We start from the raw sequence: 21972 nt of genomic DNA, 5'->3' as shown, positions 1-21972 counted from the left end.
TGAAAACAAAATATGTTCTGATATATATCTATCAATACTTTATTGCACCAAATAAAAGTATCACACGATCATTTCTTTCCTTTTATCAATATTTAAGAATGAACTGAAATGTAGGAGTGTTAGGGAAATCTAAATTACGATAGATCAACTGCACAAACCGAAGATAGGCTCAGGACTTAAATATATAATTAGCAATTCATATTAATACCAAACGAAAATGAAAAAAAGATAAATGGTTCTTGAACTATGAAGGAAATTCTATGTCATTTAACAAAATGTCCAGTTTACATTAAGTTTTTCCATTGCTAAAGCAAAACATAACATTTATACCAAACAAAGTAGATCAAAGGACTTCACTCCCTGCCGAAATTATGGAGGATTTGAATAGTTTACCTTTAATTTTCCCGTTTTCTTTGGTAAAGGTGTATATTTCCCGTTTTCTAATAGTCTTAATCACCCTTCCAGATGGCGTTACTGCCAGCATCACAAAAATTAGTATGTCAAAGTCTTTAAGTTGCGCTTCTTTGTATGTGTTTCTCGCTGATCACAGCCGCCATTTGCAGTCTTATTTGTCTCGTCTCCCAAGACGGATGTGTTCTTACGCTCTGTATTTCAAGTCTGTGTTGCCTGATGTCGTTGTGTCTACTCGTCTTTTCGGTAAGTCAGACTTTGCTTAGCACTATGGCAATGTTTCTGTGCATTTTTCCTTGACAAGTGGGGCTTCCTTGAGCTTTTATTCCGCGTATCAATACGTAGGAAGGTTTACACAGCTCCTAGCTAGGATGCCATTTTGGTTTCGTTTAGAATGCCATGATCAACTCTCTTCTTTCAGCCTTTCTATCTTCAGTTAACCTTCACTGCTTTCTTCAGATAATTCACGTATATCTAAATTTAGTGTCGTATGTTTATTAATGTTAAATATATGTGATGCTACTGGTAGCCTTGTGCGTTCGTTGTTTTTTAATTCTAGTGTTTATAGGGGTGTTTTTCACTCGGTGAAGTGTTTACATAGGAAGTGTTTTTTGAACTTAATACAATATTTTGCTATTTGTCCGTATGCTCAGGGATGGGATCAGGATAAACATACTCGGATATGCCAGCCATGCAGGACACCACTGCTCCCTAGCGGCGGTAGCCATAACTACATGCGCAGTGACATTGCGCAGGGCAATGTGCAGTCGTAGCTGTTCCGACCACAGTCTCGTACCAGCTACTGACCTGTACGGAGCTGTTGCCCTTCCTTCAGAGCCAGGTTGTAGCTATTCCTCCTTGCGTTGTCGCCACCCTCGCTTTGTTTTGAGTTTTTTTAAGTTTGTTTTATGCAAAATCGATCTTTCATTGATTGGTCTCCGGAGAACTCCGCCTGGCCTTTGTGTGACCGGCTCCGCCTTGAAACTTTTCTGCATAAAACAATTGCCTTTTTTTGGGGGAGGGGCGGGGGTGGGGGGGGTAGCTAGCTTTTTCCACTATCTGAGGTGGTTTCCCATTCCAGATTTTGAGGTTAGGCCCCATGTAAGCCATTCACTGCCCCCCGTAGGAGGTAGTGGTGACGGACCTTCCATAAAAAGTAGGAATGCTGATTTTGTTTTGGCCCATGCGACCGGAGCAACGACTCTTGCCTCCCTCAATTCCTTCCTAATCAGGAAGGTCATTAATGGTTAGTTTGGGTATGTTGAAACGGTCAGGAAACTGGTTAGTGGTGATTTGCTGATAAGTCGACGAAACAGGTGGCGGAACTACTTAAAGCTGACGAAGTTCCATATTCATGTTGACGTTGTGGTCTCGATACCCATTGCCATGTCTTCATGCAGGGGAGTCATCTACTGCACTGATGTCATGGATATGTCAGAGGACGACATTGTGAAGGAACTACCAAACGAGGACGTTATCACTGCCAGGTTCATCACCATATTTGTCAATGGCGAACGGAGTAGAACTCCGCTGTTTAACCTAACCTTCTTAAAAGCTCGGCTACCGGACAATATCTCTATTGGTTACATGCGATGTCGAGTTCATCCCTACATTCCGAATCCCTTACGTTGGTTTAAATGCCAGAAATTTGGCCACTCATTAAAGTCTTGCACTCTTTCTGGTAAATGTGGGAGGGAAGTGTGCTGCGGAGGGTCATATCGCTGAGGACTGTATGGCTAATAGGATGTTGTGTGTTAACTGCAGTGGCAACCACCCATGCTAGGACCGGGCCTGTCCCCAGTTCCAGTTTGAGAAGGTCGTCTGTGCAGTCAAGACACAAAATAACATCTCTTATGATGAGGCTAGGAGCAGGGTTAAGGAGTCTCGTTAAACCTCTAACCTTAATGAATCCTACGCGTCCGCTTTGAAATGTCTCGACTCGCTCCTTGTGACACCCCGATCGTCAGTTCAAAATACCCAGCTCCATCTAACCCTACATCCACACCTAATCTTCCAACCACAATCCATAACAAATGCTATGCCAATACCACATCCTCTCTCCGTCCTACAGGAAAGAACAAGAACAAAACTAACTCATCTTTAAACCTGACTGAACTTGGAATAAATCTACATCGCACGTCATTGTTCCGGTACCTCCAACTAGGAGACCTGTGGTTCACAGGTCTTCTTCGTTCGAGGACATAGACTTGGTGGATGCCAGACAATGCACATCCAGGGACCATGTATGGTCGTCTTGGGACTCGTCCAAGTCACGACATAAACGGGCTAAGAAAGCTGGTCGGTTAAATTACTCTTTAAAACCAGCACGTTCACTATCATTCAGAGGAATTGTAGAGGACATAGGCATAAGCAAGCACGACCAATGTTGCTTGCACTGTATAGGCCAGCCGAGATCTGTTTACAAGAGACCCTTCTATATGGCACAGTCGAAGACTGTTCCGTTGTAGATAACTATCACTCGTATAGAAGAGACGAGAATCGTGGGGTAGCTATCTATGTACACCAAAGTTTACCTCACACATGAGTGAATATAAATTCTAGACGATGTAGAATGTAAAATTTAATAACACGTACACGTACGTATGTTAGATATATTGCTCCGGTTCTAACGCACTTGATGATGATGGGTTAAATTAGCTTGTTAATCAATTACTTCACCGTAAAGTAGTTTTAGGAGACTTCAATGTTCATCATTATCAGTAGGGAAGTATCGGGGCAGACGCCAGGGGACACAAATGGTTAATATTATGATCAATGCTAACCTCACTCTTCCGAACGATGGTTGTGGAACTCGTGTAAATGACCAGACTGGCAATATCTCGGCAATTGATTTATCCTTGTCATCGCCAGATATACTTAATAAAGTATTACAAGAAAAACATCTGTTTTAACATTGTCAATGTACTCTGGGACAACTCGAGTACAATTGACAAATTGATGGTCGTCCTCAGAGAAACAATTAATGAAGATGATGTAAGGTGGTTCGTGGGTTGTTCTCTGTGGAGGGGTTGGCTTCGGTGTGAGGCTCCTCCTCCTACTTGAGCTGGTCGCATGTTGGGTGGTCATGTCCACACATTAGACGGTCGGCCTTGAGGGGAGGTGGTTATCCTCCGGGGCAGCTGCGCCATGAGGTTGAGCCGGTGGACTTCCGAATGAATTATCATCTATGTGCATGACGTGGTGGAGGACTATCTCTAGTCTGTCTTATCTCTTCACACTCTTGGGTAAACTGCAACTGTGGCTGCTGTGCCGACTGGGCTGTGGTTACCGCCACGTTGGCTCAACACCCACAAATTCTTTGCCTTCCATTATTTATTCTTAATTATGATTTATCTTTATCGTACTATAATTATTTTTTTTTTCCATTTTTGTATTTATTAGAATAGCTATTTATGGGATTCTTTAATTACATACTAGATAGGATTACAGGTCGTAATGACCTTCCTCATTGGTCGATGGCCGTAAAAGCCAACAAACAACAAACGTAGTCCGCCAGCTTCGTGTTCTCCGCTTGGAGATGATTGCTCCATAAACAGAGGTCTTATTTATAGCCAGGTGAATGAGTCATGGGAGACCATTGGCTGTAAACACAGGTGAATGACTGGTCAACTATAGGTGAACATGGAGGTGGAGGTGTGGAGAACTCTGTAGTTCCCACAGCAAGAAAATGTAGAATGAAGTAATTAGTCTGAAACTTTAGTTTCAGACTATATTATATTACTACATATAAAAGCTTTTAATTCTTCACCGTCTTTTGGAACGTCTGACCCGCCATATAGGTTATTACAGTTATATGGTTGTTTGCCTCAATTAGTAGTTTTGCTCAACATAGGAATAATGACTACCTACGTTTTGTATTTGCAGTATACATACAATAAGAGACCAGCTTTTGAAGCTCCTTGTGCTAGAGAATGATAACAAACAATTGCATCTTGTTTACCCTAATGTTTCGCAGAACAAGAATAGTAAGGATAACATTGCTAGTGAGAGATTTTTGTCCTCGCAGTTGCCACCAATTTAAGCATATATTTCAAGATGGATCATAATAACTTATGATGTTCCCATGACTTCAGATCTATCATGACCCACACATAAGCACTGGTATATGTTGCGTACAAAATGTCGTTGTTTAACTTAATGTTAATAGAAAAATATGCCTTAATGTAGTCAAATTGAAATGGAAATTAAGACACCGTTCATTTCCAGAATTCCAGTCAAACAACGGGTTGGATATGACGACCTTCCGTGCAACGTCGAGGATCACGTCACCCTCAGTCGCCTGCTGACGTCGCAAGAGGGAGGGAGGAAGCCGTCATGAGAGCACTCAAGTGTCTTGCCTCAAGGAGGGTGGTACCTCCTCCACGTGTAAGTTTGATAGGGGGTAAACCCTCGTCGAGTCAAGGAGGGTGGTACCTCCTTCACGTGTAAGTTTGATAGTGGGGTAAACCTTCGTCAAGTCAAGGAGTGTGGTACCTCCTTCACGTGTAGGTTTGATAGGGGGGTAAACCTTCGTCGAGTCAAGGAGGGTGGTACCTCCTTCACGTGTAAGTTTGATAGTGGGGTAAACCTTCGTCGAGTCGAGGCGTGAACCACCGACATAAGTAAGTGATTAACATAACGGTATGTGGCAGACTGGGACCCTCCTTCCTGCTTGTCTCAGGATAGGGAGAGTTTGGTTACTCACGGAGCGCTATGCTCTCAGGGTATTAGTAGCCGGGAGGCCATAGTTTTGTGTCAGGGAGTGAGTTGCTGTAGCAGCTCAGGCAGAGGGAGAAGGAAGTAAACCCGAAGTGTGGCAGTGAGTAAGACATTGTTGTGTGTCAGGGAATGACTCGCTGGGATGATGTGTCAGGCGTCTTCGTCTGTCTTGGAGTGATCTGCCGCCGTGTATCAGAAAGGGACGTGCCAATGCTCCAGGATATGAGGTGCAGACGCACGTCAGCTGGTGAGACGGTCGTTTGAAAGTGAGCGGCTTTGATGTTAGAGGACGAGTCGGTCGTTGTTGTTTGTCAGTGTTGAGGGAGAACCTCTCGTCGTGTGCCAGAGAACAACAGGCCTTCGTAGTAAACTATCGTACATCGGGGCATAAGCCCACGACGTGTGGTTGAAACGAAGCCACTGACGTCTCTCAGGGAGTGAGTTGCGTTCCTCCGCCGTCAGACAGGAAGCCGCCCTTGTGTGCCAGGGAGTTAGTGGGAATAGTGTGTCCTAGAGTGAGGTGGCCCGACGTGTGCTAGAGACAAAGCCAGAGAATCTGTCAGCGTGAGCAGCCTTTCTTTGCCACCGTTTTGTGTTAGGAAGTGAGCAGCGGTTTTGTGTTGTCGCCACTGTAGTAGTGTGAGGCAGGAAGCCAGCCTTGTGTATCAAGGAGTTAGTCACGTATTGTGTCATGGTGTGAACTACCCACGTATGTTACAGACGAAGCCACTGACGTGTTTTTTTTTTTTTTTTTTTTTTTTTTTTTTTTTTTCTAAAGTGTGTGTGTCAGGCAGGAAGCCATCGTGACGGAGTTAGGCAATGTAGTGTATCTGGAGTGAGCTACCGACGTGTATCAGACACGAAGCCACCGACGTCTGTCAGGGAGTGAGCAGTGTTTTTAGTGTGTCAGGTAGGAAGCCATACCGTTGAGTGTCAGAGAGAGAGAATCGAATTTGGTTTGCCATGAAGTGAGCTACCGACACACGTGTGTAGGAGACGAAGCTCATCGATGACTGTTCGAGAGTGAGCAGAGTTTTTGAGTTCGTCGAAGTAATATGTGGTGAAGTACGCTACCGAAATGTATCAGAGACTTGAGCCACCGATGCCTGTCGAGAGTAAGTAACGCTTTCTTTTCACCTTTTAAGTGTGTAAGGTAGGAAACCGCAATGTGTTTATAAACGAATTAGTCGAAGTAGATTGTCGAGGAATGAACCAACGACGCCAAACTAAAGCGTCCCTTTAGGACATTTGTTCTAGCTAATGCCAGACGATTATCTTTAATTTGCATGGCTTATGGGTCGTCAAAGTAAAGCTTTACATTCAGACTTTTGTACAGGCTAACGCTAGACTGTTTTATATAGGTTTTGTGGAGCACATATGTGGGTCGTCAAATTAAGGTTTTACTTTAGAAATTTTCCTCTGGCTAACACTTGTGCGTGCTACATGGGTCATCAAAGTAAAGCTGCACGTTGGTAACTTTACTCTGGCTTCGCCAGATGGTTTTATTTAGCTGTTGAGGGCAACAAAGGTAATCAAAGTAAAGCCTTACTCTGAGTTTATGCTGAACAATGACAAACGATATTTTGCAGCTCAGTCGAGCTCCAAGGGTCATCAAAATAAGCTTCACTTTGGGAATTATATATTTTTGGTCCATGACTGGCGATTATATTTAGCTTTTAGGGAGTGATATGAGTTTAAGGTATTAGTCGGTAGGTAGCTTGTCTACTGGATCGCACTGAGGTAGGCTAGGGTCGGCTGGCCAGGGAGCGGCAGCATGTCTACTGGATCGCACTGGGGTAGGATAGGGTCGGCTGGCCAGGTAGCGGCAGCTTCTCTACTGGATCGCACTGAGGTAGGCTAGGGTCGGCTGGCCAGGGTGCGGCAGCTTGTCTACTGGATCGCACTGAGTTAGGCTAGGGTCGGCTAGCCAGGGAGCGGCAGCTTCTCTACTGGATCGCACTGAGGTAGGCTAGGGTCGGCTGGCCAGGGTGCGGCAGCTTGTCTACTGGATCGCACTGAGGTGGGCTAGGGTTGGCTGGCTAGGGAGCGGCAGCTTGTCTACTGGATCGCACTGAGGTAGGCTAGGGTTGGCTGGCCAAGGTAAGGCAGCTCGTCTACTGGATCGCGTTGAGGTAGGCTAGGGTCGGCTGGCCGGGGAGTGGCAGATCGTCTTCTGGACCGCGTTGAGGTAGGATAGGGTCGGCTGGTCGGGGAGTGGCAGCTCGTCTACTGGATCGCGTTGAGGTAGGATAGGGTCGGTTGGCCGGGGAATGGCAGCTTGTCTACTGGATCGCGTTGAGGTAGGATAGTGTCGGCTGGTCTGATAGTGGCATCTCGTCTACTGGATCGCGTTGAGGTAGGCTAGAGTCGGCTTTCCCGGGAGTGGCAGCTTGTCTTCTGGATCGCGTTTAGGTAGGCTAGTGTCGGCTGGTCGGGGAGTGGCAGCTCGTCTACTGGATCGCGTTGAGGTAGGATAGGGTCGGCTGGTCGGGGAGTGGCAGCTCGTCTACTGGATCGCGTTGAGGTAGGCTAGGGTCGGCTGGTCCGGGGAGTGGCAGCTCGTCTACTGGATCGCGTTGAGGTAGGATAGGGTCGGCTGGCCGGGGAGTGGCAGCTCGTCTACTGGATCGCGTTGAGGTAGGATAGGGTCGGCTGGCCGGGAGTGGCAGCTCGTCTACTGGATCGCGTTGAGGTAGGCTAGGGTCGGCTGGCCGGGGAGTGGCAGCTTGTCTACTGGATCGCGTTGAGGTAGGCTAGGGTCGGCTGGCCGGGGAGTGGCAGCTTGTCTACTGGATCGCGTTGAGGTAGGATAGGGTCGGCTGGCCGGGGAGTGGCAGCTTGTCTACTGGATCGCGTTGAGGTAGGATAGGGTCGGCTGGCCGGGAGTGGCAGCTTGTCTACTGGATCGCGTTGAGGTAGGATAGGGTCGGCTGGCCGGGGAGTGGCAGCTTGTCTACTGGATCGCGTTGAGGTAGGATAGGGTCGGCTGGCCGGGGAGTGGCAGCTTGTCTACTGGATCGCACTAAGGTGGGATAGGGTCGGCTGGCCAGACAGCGGCAGCTTCTCTACAGGATCGCACCGAGGTAGGCTAGAGTCGGCTGGCCAGGGAGCGCCAGCTTGTCTACTGGATCGCACTGCTCTGCGATAGGATCGGCTGGCCAGGGAGCGACAGCTTTTCTACTGGATCGCACTGAGGTAGGCTAGGGTTGGCTGACCAGGGTGCGGCAGCTCGTCTACTGGATCGCGTTGAGGTAGGATAGGGTCGGCTGGCCGGGAGCGGTAGCTCGTCTACTGGAACGCGTTGAGGTAGGATAGCGTCGGCAGCCGGGGAATGGCAGCTTGTCTAATGGATCTCGTTGAGGTTGGATAGGGTCGGCTGGTCGAGGAGTGGCAGCTTGTCTACTGGATCGCGTTGAGGTAGGCTAGGGTCGGCTGGTCGGGGAGTGGCAGATCGTCTACTGGATCGCGTTTAGGTAGGTTAGGGTCGGCTGGCCGGAAAGTGGCAGCTTGTCTACTGGATCGCGTTGAGGTAGGCTAGGGTCGGCCGGCCGGGGAGTGGCAGCTTGTCTACTGGATCGCGTTGAGGTAGGATAGGGTCGGCTAGCCGGGGAGTGGCAGCTTGTCTATTGGATCGCGTTGAGGTGGGCTAGGGTCGGCTGGCCAGGGAGCGGCAGCTTGTCTACTGGATCGCACTGAGGGAGGCTAGAGTCGGCTGGCCATGGAGTGGCAGCTTGTCTACTGGATCGTGTTGAGGTAGGATAGGGTCGGCTGGACGGGGAGCGGCAGCTCGTCTACTGGATCGAGTTGAGGTAGGCTAAGGGTGGCTGGCCGGGGAGCGGCAACTCGTCTAATGGATCGCGTTGAGGTAGGTTAGGGTCGGTTGGCCGGGGAATGGCGGCTCGTCTGCTGGATCGCGTTGAGGTAGGATAGGGTCGGCTGGCCGGGGAGTGGCACCTCGTCTACTGGATCGCGTTGAGGTACGCTAGGGTCGTCTAGCAGGGGAGTGGCAGCTCGTCTACTGAATCGCGTTGAGGTAGGTTAGGGTCGGCTGGCCAGAGAGTGGCAGCTCATCTGCTGGATCGCGTTGAGGTAGGCTATGGTCGGCTGGCCAGGGAGCGGCAGCTTCTCTACTGGATCGCGTTGAGATAGGATAGGATCGTCTGGCCAGGGAGTGGCAGCTTGCCTACTGGATCGCGTTGAGGTATGCTAGGGTCGGCTGGTCGGGGAGTGGCAGCTTGTCTACTGGATCGCGTTGAGGTAGGCTATGGTCGGCTGGCCGGGGAGTGGCAGCTTGTCTACTGGATCGCGTTGAGGTAGGCTAGGGTCGGCTGGCCGGGGAGTGGCAGCTTGTCTACTGGATCGCGTTGAGGTAGGCTTGGGTCGGCTGGCCGGGCAGTGGCGGCTTGTCTACTGGATCGCGTTGAGGTAGGATAGGGTCGGCTGGCCGGGGAGTGGCAGCTCGTCTACTGGATCGCGTTGAGGTGGGCTAGGGTCGGCTGGCCAGGGAGCGGCAGCTTGTCTACTGGATCGCACTGAGGGAGGCTAGAGTCGGCTGGCCAGGGAGTGGCACCTCGTCTACTGGATCGCGTTGAGGCACGCTAGGGGTCGTCTAGCAGGGGAGTGGCAGCTCGTCTACTGAATCGCGTTGAGGTAGGCTAGGGTCGGCTGGCCAGAGAGTGGCATCTCATCTATTGGATGGCGTTGAGGTAGGATAGGGTCGGCTGGCCAGGGAGCGGCAGCTTCTCTACTGGATCGCGTTGAGGTAGGATAGGGTCGGCTGCCGGGGAGTGGCAGCTTGTCTACTGGATCGCGTTGAGGTAGGCTAGGGTCGGCTGGCCAGGGAGCGGCAGCATGTCTACTGGATCGCGTTGAGGTAGGCTATGGTCGGCTGGCCAGGGAGCGGCAGCTTCTCTACTGGATCGCGTTGAGGTACGCTAGGGTCGTCTAGCAGGGGAGTGGCAGCTCGTCCACTGAATCGCGTTGAGGTAGGCTAGTGTCGGCTGGCCAGGGAACGGCAGCATGTGTACTGGATCGCACTAAGGTAGGATAGGGTCGGCTGGCCAGGGAGCGGCAGCTTCTCTACCGGATCGCACTGAGGTAGGCTAGGGTCGGCTGGACAGGGTGCGGCAGCTTGTCTACTGGATCGCACTGAGGTAGGCTAGGGTCGGCTGGCCAGAGAGCGGCAGCTTCTCTACAGGATCGCATCGAGGTAGGCTAGAGTCGGCTGGCCAGGGAGCGCCAGCTTGTCTACTGGATCGCACTGCTCTGCGATAGGATCGGCTGGCCAGGGAGCGACAGCTTTTCTACTGGATCGCACTGAGGTAGGCTAGGGTTGGCTGGCCAGGGTGCGGCAGCTCGTCTACTGGATCGCGTTGAGGTAGGATAGGGTCGGCTGGCCGGGACCGGTAGCTCGTCTACTGGATCGCGTTGAGGTAGGATAGGGTCGGCAGCCGGGGAATGGCAGCTTGTCTAATGGATCTCGTTGAGGTTGGATGGGGTCGGCTGGTCGAGGAGTGGCAGCTTGTCTACTGGATCGCTTTCAGGTAGGATAGGGTCGGCTGGCTGGGAGTGGCAGCTTGTCTACTGGATCGCGTTGAGGTAGGCTAGGGTCGGCTGGCCGGGGAGTGGCAGCTTGTCTACTGGATCGCGTTGAGGTAGGATAGGGTCGGCTGGCCGGGGATCGGTAGCTCGTGTACTGTAATGCGTTTAGGTAGGCTAGGGTCGGCTGGCCGGGTAGCGGTAGCTTATCGACTGGATCGCGTTGAGGTAGGATAGTGTCGGCTGGCCGGGGAGAGACAGCTCGTCTGCTGGATCGCGTGGAGGTAGGCTAGTGTCGGCTGGCCTGGGAGTGGCAGCTTGTCTACTGGATCGCGTTGAGGTAGGCTAGGGTCGGCTGGCCGGCGAGTGCCAGCTTGTCTACTGGATCGCGTTGAGATAGGATAGGGTCGGCTGGCCGGGGAGTGGCAGCTTGTCTACTGGATCGCGTTGAGGTAGGATAGGGTCGGCTGGCCGGGGAGTGGCAGCTTTTTACTGGATCGCGTTGAGGTATGCTAGGGTTGGCTGGCCGGGGAGTGGCAGCTTGTCTACTGGATCACGTTGAGGTAGGCTAGGGTCGGCTGGCCGGGAGTGCCAGCTGTTCTCTGGATCGCGTTTGAGTAGGATAGGGTCGGCTGCCGGGGGAGTGGCAGCTTGTCTACTGGGGGGGGGGGGGGGAGGGCAGCTTGTCTACTGATCGCTTGAGGTAGGCTAGGTGGCTGGCCGGGAGTGGCAGCGTGTCTATGGATCGCGCTGAGGTAGGCTAGGTCGACTGCCGGGGAGTGGCAGCTGTCTACTGGATCGCGTTGAGGTAGGCTAGGTCGGCTGCCGGGAGTGGCAGCATCGTCAACTGGATCGCGTTGAGGTAGGCTATCGTAGGCTGGCAGGAGCGGCAGCTTGTATACTGGATCGCATTGAGGTAGGCTAGGGTCGGCTGGCCAGGGAGTGGCAGCTCTCTACTGGATCGCTTGAGGTAGGCAGGGTCGGCTGGCCAGGGAGTGGGGGCTCTGTCTATGTTACCTTGAGGTAGGCTAGGGTCGGCTGGCAGCGTGCGGAAGCTTGTCTACTGGATCACACTGAGGTACGCTACGGTCGGCTGGCCAGGGAGCGGCAGCTTGTCTACTGGATCGCACTGAGGTAGGATAGGGTCGGCTGGCCAGGGAGCGGCAGCTTGTGTACTGGATCGCACTGAGGTAGGCTAGGGTCGGCTGGCTGGGGAGTGGCAGCTTGTCTACTGGATCGCGTTGAGGTGGGCTAGGGTTGGCTGGCCAGGGAGCGGCAGCTTGTCTACTGGATCGCACTGAGGTAGGATAGGGTCGGTTGGCCAAGGAGCGGCAGCTTGTCTACTGGATCGGATTGAAGTAGGCTAGGGTCGGCTCTCCGGGGAGTGGCAGCTTGTCTACTGGATCGCGTTGAGGTAGGCTAGGGTCGGCTGGCAGAGGAGTGGCAGCTTGTCTACTGGATCGCGTTGAGGTAGGCTAGGGTCGGCTGGCAAGGGAGTGGCAGCTTGTCTACTGGATCGCGTTGAGCTAGGATAGGGTCGGCTGGCCGTGGAGCGGCAGCTTGTCTACTGGATCGCGTTGAGGTAGGCTAGGGTCGGCTGGCCGGGAGTGGCAGCTTGTCTACTGGATCGCGTTGAGGTAGGATAGGGTCGGCTGGCCGGGGAGTGGCAGCTTGTCTACTGGATCGCGTTGAGGTAGGCTAGGGTCGGCTGGCCGGGGAGTGGCAGCTTGTCTACTGGATCGCGTTGAGGTAGGATAGGGTCGGCTGGCCGGGGAGTGGCAGCTTGTCTACTGGATCGCGTTGAGGTAGGATAGGGTCGGCTGGCCGGGGAGTGGCAGCTCGTCTACTGGATCGCGTTGAGGTAGGCTAGGGTCGGCTGGCCAGGGAGTGGCAGCTCTGTCTACTGGATCGCGTTGAGGTAGGCTAGGGTCGGCTGGCCAGGGAGCTGGCAGCTTGTCTACTGGATCGCGTTGAGGTAGGATAGGGTCGGCTGGCAGGGGAGTGGCAGCTTGTCTACTGGATCGCGTTGAGGTAGGCTAGGGTCGGCTGGCCAGGGAGCGGCAGCTTGTCTACTGGATCGCACTGAGGTAGGCTAGGTCGGCTGTCCAGGGAGCGGCAGCTCGTCTACTGGATTGCGTTGAGGTAGGTATGGGTCGTCTGGCAGGGGAAGCTGGAGTCTCGTCTACTGGATCGCGTTGAGGTAGGATAGTGTCGGCTGGCCGGGGAGTGGCAGCTTGTTTACCGGATCGCTTTGAGGTAGGATAGTGTCGGCTGGGCCATGGGAGTGGCAGCTTGTCTACTGGATCGCGTTGAGGTAGGCTAGGGTCGCCTGGACGGGGAGTGGCAGCTTGTCCACAGGATACGCGTTGAGTTAGTATGGGTCGCCTGGCCTGGGTGTGGAAGCTCGTCTACTGGATCGCGTTGACGTAGGCAAGTGTCGGCTGGCCGGGGAAGTGGCGGCTACTCTACTGGTGATCGGCGTTGAGGTAGGATAGGGTCGGCTGGCCGTGGAGTGGCAGCTCATCTACTGGCTCGCGTTGAGGTAGGATAGGGTCGGCAGGCCGGGGAGTGGCAGCTTGTCTACTGGATCGCGTTGAGGTAGGGATATGGTCGGCTGGCCTGGGAGAGGCAGCTTGTCTACTGGATCGCGTTGAGGTAGGATAGGGTCGGCTGGCCGGGGAGTGGCAGCTTGTCTACTGGATCGCGTTGAGGTAGGATAGGGTCGGCTGGCAAGGGAGCGGCAGCTTGTCTACTGGATCGCGTTGAGGTAGGATAGGGTCGGCTGGCCGGGGAGTGGCAGCATGTCTACTGGATCGCGTTGAGGTAGGATAGGGTCGGCTGGCCGGGAGTGGCAGCTTGTCTACTGGATCGCGTTGAGGTAGGATAGGGTCGGCTGGTCGGGGACTGGCAGCTCGTCTACTGGATCGCGTTGAGGTAGGATAGGGTCGGCTGGCCAGGGAGTGGCAGCTTCTCTACTGGATCGAACTGAGGTAGGATAGGGTCGGCTGGCTAGGGTGCGGCAGCTTGTCTACTTGATCGCACTGAGGTAGGCTAGGGGTCGGCTGGCGGGGAGCGGCAGCTTTTCTACTGGATCGCGTTGAGGTATGCTAGGGTCGGCTGGCCGGGGAGTGGCAGCTTGTCTACTGGATCGCGTTGAGGTAGGTTAGGGTTGTCTGGCCAGTGTGCGGCAGCTTGTCTACTGGATCGCGTTGACGTAGGATAGGGTCGGCTGGCCGGGGAGAGGCAGCTCGTCTGCTGGATCGCATGGAGGTAGGATAGGGTCGGCTGGCCGGTTAGTGGCAGCTTGTCTACTGGATCGCATTGTGGTAGGATAGGGTCGGCTGGCCGGGGAGTAGCAGCTTTATACTGGATCGCGTTGAGGTATGCTAGGGTCGGCTGGCTGGGGAGTGGCAGCTTGTCTACTGGATCGCGTTGAGGTAGGCTAGGGTTGGCTGTCCAGTGTGCGGCAGCTTGTCTACTGGATCGCGTTGAGGTAGGCTAGGGTCGGCTTGCCAGTTAGTGGCAGCTTGTCTACTGGATCGCATTGTGGTAGGATAGGGTCGGCTGGCTGGGGAGTGGCAGCTTGTCTACTGGATCGCGCTGAGGTAGACTAGGGTCGGCTGGCCGGGGAGTGGCAGCTTGTCTACTGGATCGCGTTGAGGTACGGTAGGGTCGGCTGGCCGGGGAGTGACAGCTTGTCTACTTGATCGCGTTGAGGTAGGATAGGGTCGGCTGGCAGGGGAGTGGCAGCTCCTCCACTAGATCGCGTTTAGATTGGATAGGGTTGGCTGGCCAGGTAGTGGAAACTCGTCTACTGTGTCGCACTGAGGTAGGCTCGTGTTGGCTGGCCGGGGAGTGGCAGCTTGTCTACTGGATCGCGTTGAGGTCGGATAGGGCCGGCTGGCCGGGGAGTGGCAGCTTGTCTACTGGATCGCACTGGGGTGGGCTAGGTTCGGCTATCCAGGGAGTGGCAGATCATCTGCTCAATAGCGTTGAGGTAGGCTAGGGTCGGCTGACTGGGGAGTGGCATCTTGTCGACTGGATCACGTTGAGATAGGATAGGGTTGGCTGTCCGGGGAGTGGCATCTTGTCTACTGGATCGCGTTGAGGTAGGCTAGGGTCAGCTGGCCTGGGAGTGGCAGCTTGTCTACTGGATCGCGTTGAGGTAGGCTAGGGTCGGCTGGCCTGGGAGCGGTAGCTCGTCTACTGGATCGCGTTGAGGTCGGATAGGGCCGGCTGGCCGGGAAGTGGCAGCTTGTCTACTAGATCGCACTGAGGTGGGCTAGGTTCGGCTATCCAGGGAGTGGCAGATCAACTGCTCAATAGCGTTGATGTAGGCTAGGGTCGGCTGACCGGGAAGTGGCATCTTGTCGACTGGATCACGTTGAGATAGGATAGGGTCGGCTGTCCGGGGAGTGGCATCTTGTCTACTGGATCGTGTTGAGGTAGGCTAGGGTCGGCTGGCCGGGGAGTGGCAGCTTGTCTACTGGATCGCGTTGAGGTAGGCTAGGGTCGGCTGCCCTGGGAGCGGTAGCTCGTCTACTGGATGGCGTTGAGGTAGGCTAGGGTCGGCTTCCCGGGGAGCGGCAGCTCGTCTACTGGATCGCGTTGAGGTAGGCTATAGTCGTCTGGCAGGGAAGTGGCGGTTCGTATACTGGATCACGTTGAGGTAGGCTAGTGTCGGCTGGCCGGGGAGTGGCAGCTTGTCTACTGGATCGCTTTAAGGTAGGATAGTGTCGGCTGGCCATGGAGTGGCAGCTTGTCTACTGGATCGCGTTGAGGTAGGCTAGTGTCGGCTGGCCGGGGAGTCGCAGCTTCTCCACAGGATCGCGTTGAGATAGTATGGGTCGGCTGGCCTGGGAGTGGCAGCTTGTCTACTGGATCGCGTTAAGGTAGGCTAGGGTCGGCTGGCCGGGGAGTGGCAGCTTGTCTACTGGATCGCGTTGAGGTAGGCTAGGGTCGGCTGGCCGGGAAGCGGCAGCTCTTCTACTGGATCGCGTTGAGGTAGGCTAGGGTCGGCTGGCCGGGGAGTGGCAGCTCGTCTGCTGGATCGCGTTGAGTTAGGCTAAAGTCGGCTGTCCGGGGAGTGGCAGATCGTCTACAGTATCGCGTTGATGTGGGCTAGTGTCGGATGGCAGGGGAGTGGCAGCTCGTCTACTGGATCGCTTTGATGTAGGCTAGGGTTGGCTGGCCAGGGAGTGGCAGCTCATCTACTGGATCACATTGAGGTAGGCTAGTGTCGGATCGCCAGGGAGCGGCAGCTTGTCTACTGGAGCTCGTTGAGGTAGGCTAGGGTCGGCTAGCCGGGGAATAGCAGCTTGTCTACTGGATCGCGTTGAGGTACGATAGGGTCAGCTGGCCTGGGAGTGGCAGCTTGTCTACTGAATCTCATTGAGGTAGGCTAGGGTCGGCTGGCCTGGGAGTGGCAGCTTGTCTACTGGATCGCGTTGAGGTAGGATAGGGCAGGCTGGCCGGGGAGTGGCAGCTTGTCTACTGGATCGCACTGAGGTGGGCTAGGATCGGCTATCCAGGGAGTGGCAGATCATCTGCTGAATAGTGTTGAGGTAAGCTAGGGTCGGCTGACCGGGGAGTGGCATCTTGTCGACTGGATCACGTTGAGGTAGGCTAGGGTCGGCTGGCAGGGGAGTGGCAGCTTGTCTACTGGATCGCGTTGAGGTAGGCTAGGGTCGGCTGGCCGGGGAGTGGCGGCTCGTCTACTGGATCGCGTTGAGGTAGGCTAGTGTCGGCTGGCCGGGGAGTGGCAGCTCGTCTACTGGATCGCGTTGAGGTAGGCTAGGGTCGGCTGGCAGGGAGTGGCAGCTCGTCTACTGGATCGCGTTGAGGTAGGCTAGGGTCGGCTGGCCAGGGAGTGGCAGCTCGTCTACTGGATCGCGTTGAGGTAGAAAGGGTCGGCTTGCCAGGGAGCTGGCAGCTTGTCTACTGGATCGGCGTTGAGGTAGGATAGGGTCGGCTGGCCGGGGGAGTGGCAGCTTGTCTACTGGATCGCGTTGAGGTAGGATAGGGTTCGGCTGGCCGGGGAGTGCAGCTCGTCTACTGGATCGCGTTGAGGTAGGATAGGGTCGGCTGGCCAGGGAGCGGCAGCTTGTCTACTGGATCGCGTTGAGGTAGGCTAGGGTCGGCTGGCCGGGGAGTGGCAGCTTGTCTACTGGATCGGTTGAGGTAGGCTAGGGTCGGCTGGCCGGGGAGTGGCAGCTTGTCTACTGGATCGCGTTGAGGTAGGATAGGGTCGGCTGGCCAGGGAGCGGCAGCTCTCTACTGGATCGCGTTGAGGTAGGATAGGTCGGCTGGCAGGGAGTGGCAGCTTGTCTACTGGATCGCGTTGAGGTAGGATAGGGTCGGCTGGCCGGGGAGTGGCAGCTTGTCTACTGGATCGCGTTGAGGTAGGCTAGGGTCGGCTGGCCGGGGAGTGGCTGCTTGTCTACTGGATCGCGTTGAGGTAGGATAGGTCGGCTGGCCGGGGAGTGGCAGCTCGTCTACTGGATCGCGTTGAGGTAGGATAGTGTTGGCTGGCCAGGGAGTGGCAGCTTCGTCTACTGGATCGCGTTTAGGTAGGCTAGGGTCGGCTGGCCGGGTAGCGGTAGCTTATCGACTGGATCGCGTTGAAATAGGATAGGGTCGGCTGGCCGGGGAGTGGCAGCTTTACTACTGGATCGCGTTGAGGTAGGATAGTGTCGGCTGGCCGGGGAGAGACAGCTTGTCTGCTGGATCGCGTGGAGGTAGGCTATTGTCGGCTGGCCGGTTAGTGGCAGCTTGTCTACTGGATCGCGTTGAGGTAGGATAGGGTCGGCTGGCCGGGGAGTGGCAGCTTTTCTACTGGATCGCGTTGAGGTATGCTAGTTTCGGCTGGCCGGGGAGTGGCAGCTTGTCTACTGGATCGCGTTGAGGTAGGCTAGGGTCGGCTGGCCCGGGAGTGGCATCACGTCTACTGGATCGCGTTGAGGTAGGCTAGGGTCGGCTGGCCTGGGAGTGGCAGCTTGTCTACTGCATCGCGTTGAGGTAGTCTAGGGTCGGCTGGCCTGGGAGCGGTAGGTCGTATACTGGATCGCGTTGAAGTAGGCTAGGGTCGGCTGGCAGGGAAGTGGCAGCTCGTCTACTGGATCGCGCTGAGGTAGGCTAGGTTCGGCTTGCAAGGGAGTGGCAGCTCATCTACTGGATTGCGTTGAGGTAGGCTAGAGTCGGCTCGCCAGTGAATGGCAGCTCATCTTCTGGATCGCGTTGACGTAGGCTATGGTCGGCTCGCCAGGGAGCGGCAGCTTGTCGATTGGATCGCGTTGAGGTAGGACAGGGTCGGCTGGCTGGGAAGTGGTACCTCGTCTACTGGATCGCGTTGAGGTAGGCTAGGTTCGGCTGGCAGGGAAGTGGCAGCTCGTCTACTGGATCGCGCTGAGGTAGGCTAGGGTCGGCTGGCAAGGGAGTGGCAGCTCATCTACTGGATCGCGTTGAGGTTGGCTAGGCTCGGCTGGCCGGGGAGTGGCAGCTTGCCTACTGGATCGCTTTAAGGTAGGATAGTGTCGGCTGGCCAGGGAGTGGCAGCTTGTCTACTGGATCGCGTTGAGGTAGGCTAGGGTCGGCTGGCCGGGGAGTCGCAGCTTGTCTACTGGATCGCGTTGAGATAGTATGGGTCGGCTGGCCTGGGAGTGGAAGCTTGTCTACTTGATCGCGTTGACCTAGGCAAGTGTCAGCTGGCCGGGGAGTGGCGGCTCGTCTGGTGGATCGGGTTGATGTAGGATAGGGTCGGCTGGCCGGGGAGTGGCAGCTTGTCTACTGGATCGCGTGAGGTTGGCTAGTGTCGGCTGGCCGGGGATCAGTATCTCGTCTACTGTGTCGCGTTTATGTAAGCTAGGGTCGGCTGGCCGGGTAGCGGTAGCTTATCGACTGGATCGCGTTGAAGTAGGATAGGGTCGGCTGGCCGGGGGTGGCAGCTTGTCTACTGGATCGCGTTGAGATAGGATAGGGTCGGCTGGCCGGGGAGAGGCAGTCTGTCTGCTGGATCGCATGGAGGTGGGATAGGGTCGGCTTGGCCGGTTAGTGGCAGCTTGTCTACTGGATCGGTTGAGGTAGGATAGGGTCGGTTGGCCGGGTAGGCGTAGCTTATCGACTGGATCGCGTTGAAATAGGATAGGGTCGGCTGGCCGGGGAGTGGCAGCTTGTCTACTGGATCGCGTTGAGGTAGGATAGTGTCGGCTGGCCGAGGAGAGACAGCTCGTCTGCTGGATCGCGTGGAGGTAGGCTAGTGTCGGCTGGCCGGTTAGTGGCAGCTTGTCTACTGGATCGCGTTGAGGTAGGATATGTTCGGCTGGCCGGGGAGTGGCAGCTTTTCTACTGGATCGCGTTGAGGTATGCTAGTTTCGGCTGGCCTGGGAGTGGCAGCTTGTCTACTGGATCGCGTTGAGGTAGGCTGGGGTTGGCTGGCCAGTGTGCGGCAGCTTGTCTACTGGATCGCGTTGAGGTAGGCTAGGGTCGGCTGGCCGGCGAGTGCCAGCTTGTCTACTGGATCGCGTTGAGGTAGGATAGGGTCGGCTGGTCGGGGAGTGGCAGCTTGTCTACTGGATCGCGTTGAGGTAGGATAGGGTCGGCTGGCCGGGGAGAGGCAGCTCGTCTGCTGGATCGCATGGAGGTAGGATTGGGTCGGCTGGCCGATTAGTGGCAGCTTGTCTACTGGATCGCGTTGTGGTAGGATAGGGTCGGCTGGCCGGGAAGTGGCAGCTCGTCCACTAGATCGCGTTTAGATTGGATAGGGTTGGCTGGTAGTGGCAGCTCGTCTACTGTATCGCACTGAGGTAGGCTCGTGTCGGCTGGCCAGCGAGTGGCAGCTTGTCTACTGGATCGCTTTGAGGTCGGATAGGGCCGGCTGGCCGGGGAGTGGCAGCTTGTCTACTGGATCGCGTTGAGGTCCGATAGGGCCGGCTGGCCGGGGAGTGGCAGCTTGTCTACTGGATCGCGCTGAGGTGGGCTAGGTTCGGCTATCCAGGGAGTGGCAGATCATCTGCTCAATAGCGTTGAGTTAGGCTAGGGTCGGCTGACTGGGGAGTGGCATCTTGTCGACTGGATCACGTTGAGATAGGATAGGGTCGGCTGTCCGAGGAGTGGCATCTTGTCTACTGGATCGCGTTGAGGTAGGCTAGGGTCGGCTGGCCTGGGAGTGGCAGCTTGTCTACTGGATCGCGTTGAGGTAGGCTAGGGTCGGCTGGCCTGGGAGCGGTAGCTCGTCTACTGGATCGCGTTGAGGTAGGCTAGGATCGTCTGGTAGGGAAGTGGTCGGCTCGTATACTGCATCGCGTTGAGGTAGGCTAGGGTCGGCTGGCCGGTGAGTGGCAGCTTGTCTACTGGATCGCTTTGAGGTAGGATAGTGTCGGCTAGCCATGGAGTGGCAGCTTGTCTACTGGATCGCGTTGAGGTAGGCTAGGGTCGGCTGGCCGGGGAGTCGCAGCTTGTCCACAGGATCGCGTTGAGATAGTATGGGTCGCCTGGCCTGGGAATGGAAGCTCGTCTACTGGATCGCGTTGACCTAGGCAAGTGTCAGCTGGCCGGGGAGTGGCGGCTCGTCTGGTGGATCGGGTTGATGTAGGATAGGGTCGGCTGGCCGGGGAGTGGCAGCTTGTCTACTGGATCGCGTTGAGGTTGGCTAGTGTCGGCTGGCCGGGGATCAGTATCTCGTCTACTGTGTCGCGTTTATGTAAGCTAGGGTCGGCTGGCCGGGTAGCGGTAGCTTATCGACTGGATCGCGTTGAAGTAGGATAGGGTCGGCTGGCCGGGGAGTGGCAGCTTGTCTACTGGATCGCGTTGAGATAGGATAGGGTCGGCTGGCCGGGGAGAGGCAGCTCGTCTGCTGGATCGCATGGAGGTGGGATAGGGTCGGCTGGCCGGTTAGTGGCAGCTTGTCTACTGGATCGAGTTGAGGTAGGATAGGGTCGGTTGGCCGGGGAGTGGTAGCTTTTTACTGGATCGCGTTGAGGTATGCTAGGGTCGGCTGGCCGGGGAGTGGCAGCTTGTCTACTGGATGGCGTTGAGGTAGGCTAGGGTTGGCTGGCCAGTGTGCGGCAGCTTGTCTACTGGATCGCGTTGAGGTATGCTAGGGTCGGCTGGCCGGGGAGTGGCAGCTTGTCTACTGGATCGCGTTGAGGTAGGATAGGGTCGGCTGGCCGGGGAGTGACAGCTTGTCTACTTGATCGCGTTGAGGTAGGATAGGGTTGGCTGGCCGGGGAGTGGCAGCTCGTCCACTAGATCGCTTTGAGATTGGATAGAGTTGGCTGGCCAGGTAGTGGCAGCTCGTGTACTGTATCGCACTGAGGTAGGCTCGTGTCGGCTGGCCGGGGAGTGGCAGCTTGTCTACTGGATCGCGTTGAGGTCGGATAGGGCCTGCTGGCCGGGGAGTGGCAGCTTGTCTACTGGATCGCGTTGAGGTCGGATAGGGCGTGCTGGCCTGGAAGTGGCATCTTGTCTACTGGATCGCACTGAGGTGGGCTAGGTTCGGCTATCCAGGGAGTGGCAGATCATCTGCTCAATATCGTTGAGGTAGGCTAGGGTCGGATGACCGGGAAGTGGCATCTTGTCGACTGGATCACGTTGAGATAGGATAGGGTCGGCTGTCCGGGGAGTGGCATCTTGTCTACTGGATCGTGTTGAGGTAGGCTAGGATCGGCTGGCCTGGGAGTGGCAGCTTGTCTACTGGATCGCGTTGAGGTAGGCTAGGATCGGCTGGCCAGCGAGTGGCAGCTTGTCTACTGGATCGCTTTGAGGTCGGATAGGGCCGGCTGGCCGGGGAGTGGCAGCTTGTCTACTGGATCGCGTTGAGGTCGGATAGGGCCGGCTGGCCGGGGAGTGGCAGCTTGTCTACTGGATCGCGCTGAGGTGGGCTAGGTTCGGCTATCCAGGGAGTGGCAGATCATCTGCTCAATAGCGTTGAGGTAGGCTAGGGTCGGCTGACTGGGGAGTGGCATCTTGTCGACTGGATCACGTTGAGATAGGATAGGGTCGGCTGTCCGAGGAGTGGCATCTTGTCTACTGGATCGCGTTGAGGTAGGCTAGGGTCGGCTGGCCTGGGAGTGGCAGCTTGTCTACTGGATCGCGTTGAGGTAGGCTAGGGTCGGCTGGCCTGGGAGCGGTAGCTCGTCTACTGGATCGCGTTGAGGTAGGCTAGGATCGTCTGGTAGGGAAGTGGTCGGCTCGTATACTGCATCGCGTTGAGGTAGGCTAGGGTCGGCTGGCCGGGGAGTGGCAGCTTGTCTACTGGATCGCTTTGAGGTAGGATAGTGTCGGCTAGCCATGGAGTGGCAGCTTGTC

The 21972-nt window shown here is 55.6% G+C and overlaps 1 long non-coding RNA gene across 1 annotated transcript in view; it reads left to right on the top strand.

The window, feature by feature from the left end:
• The first annotated feature begins 542 nt into the window (after window positions 1-542).
• LOC139746053 (uncharacterized) overlaps window positions 543-21972 on the top strand; it is a 47533-nt gene continuing 26103 nt past the window's right edge. Inside the window, exons 1-2 of the long non-coding RNA XR_011712052.1 lie at window positions 543-657; window positions 4639-4797. This is a non-coding gene — a long non-coding RNA (uncharacterized lncRNA). The remainder of the gene's footprint in view (window positions 658-4638; window positions 4798-21972) is intronic.

The sequence above is a fragment of the Panulirus ornatus genome, chromosome 63, assembly GCF_036320965.1.
Source record: "Panulirus ornatus isolate Po-2019 chromosome 63, ASM3632096v1, whole genome shotgun sequence".
Classification (NCBI taxonomy): domain Eukaryota; kingdom Metazoa; phylum Arthropoda; class Malacostraca; order Decapoda; family Palinuridae; genus Panulirus; species Panulirus ornatus.
Note: the sequence above shows the minus strand (reverse complement) of the source record. Positions and strands in the feature narration are given on the sequence as shown.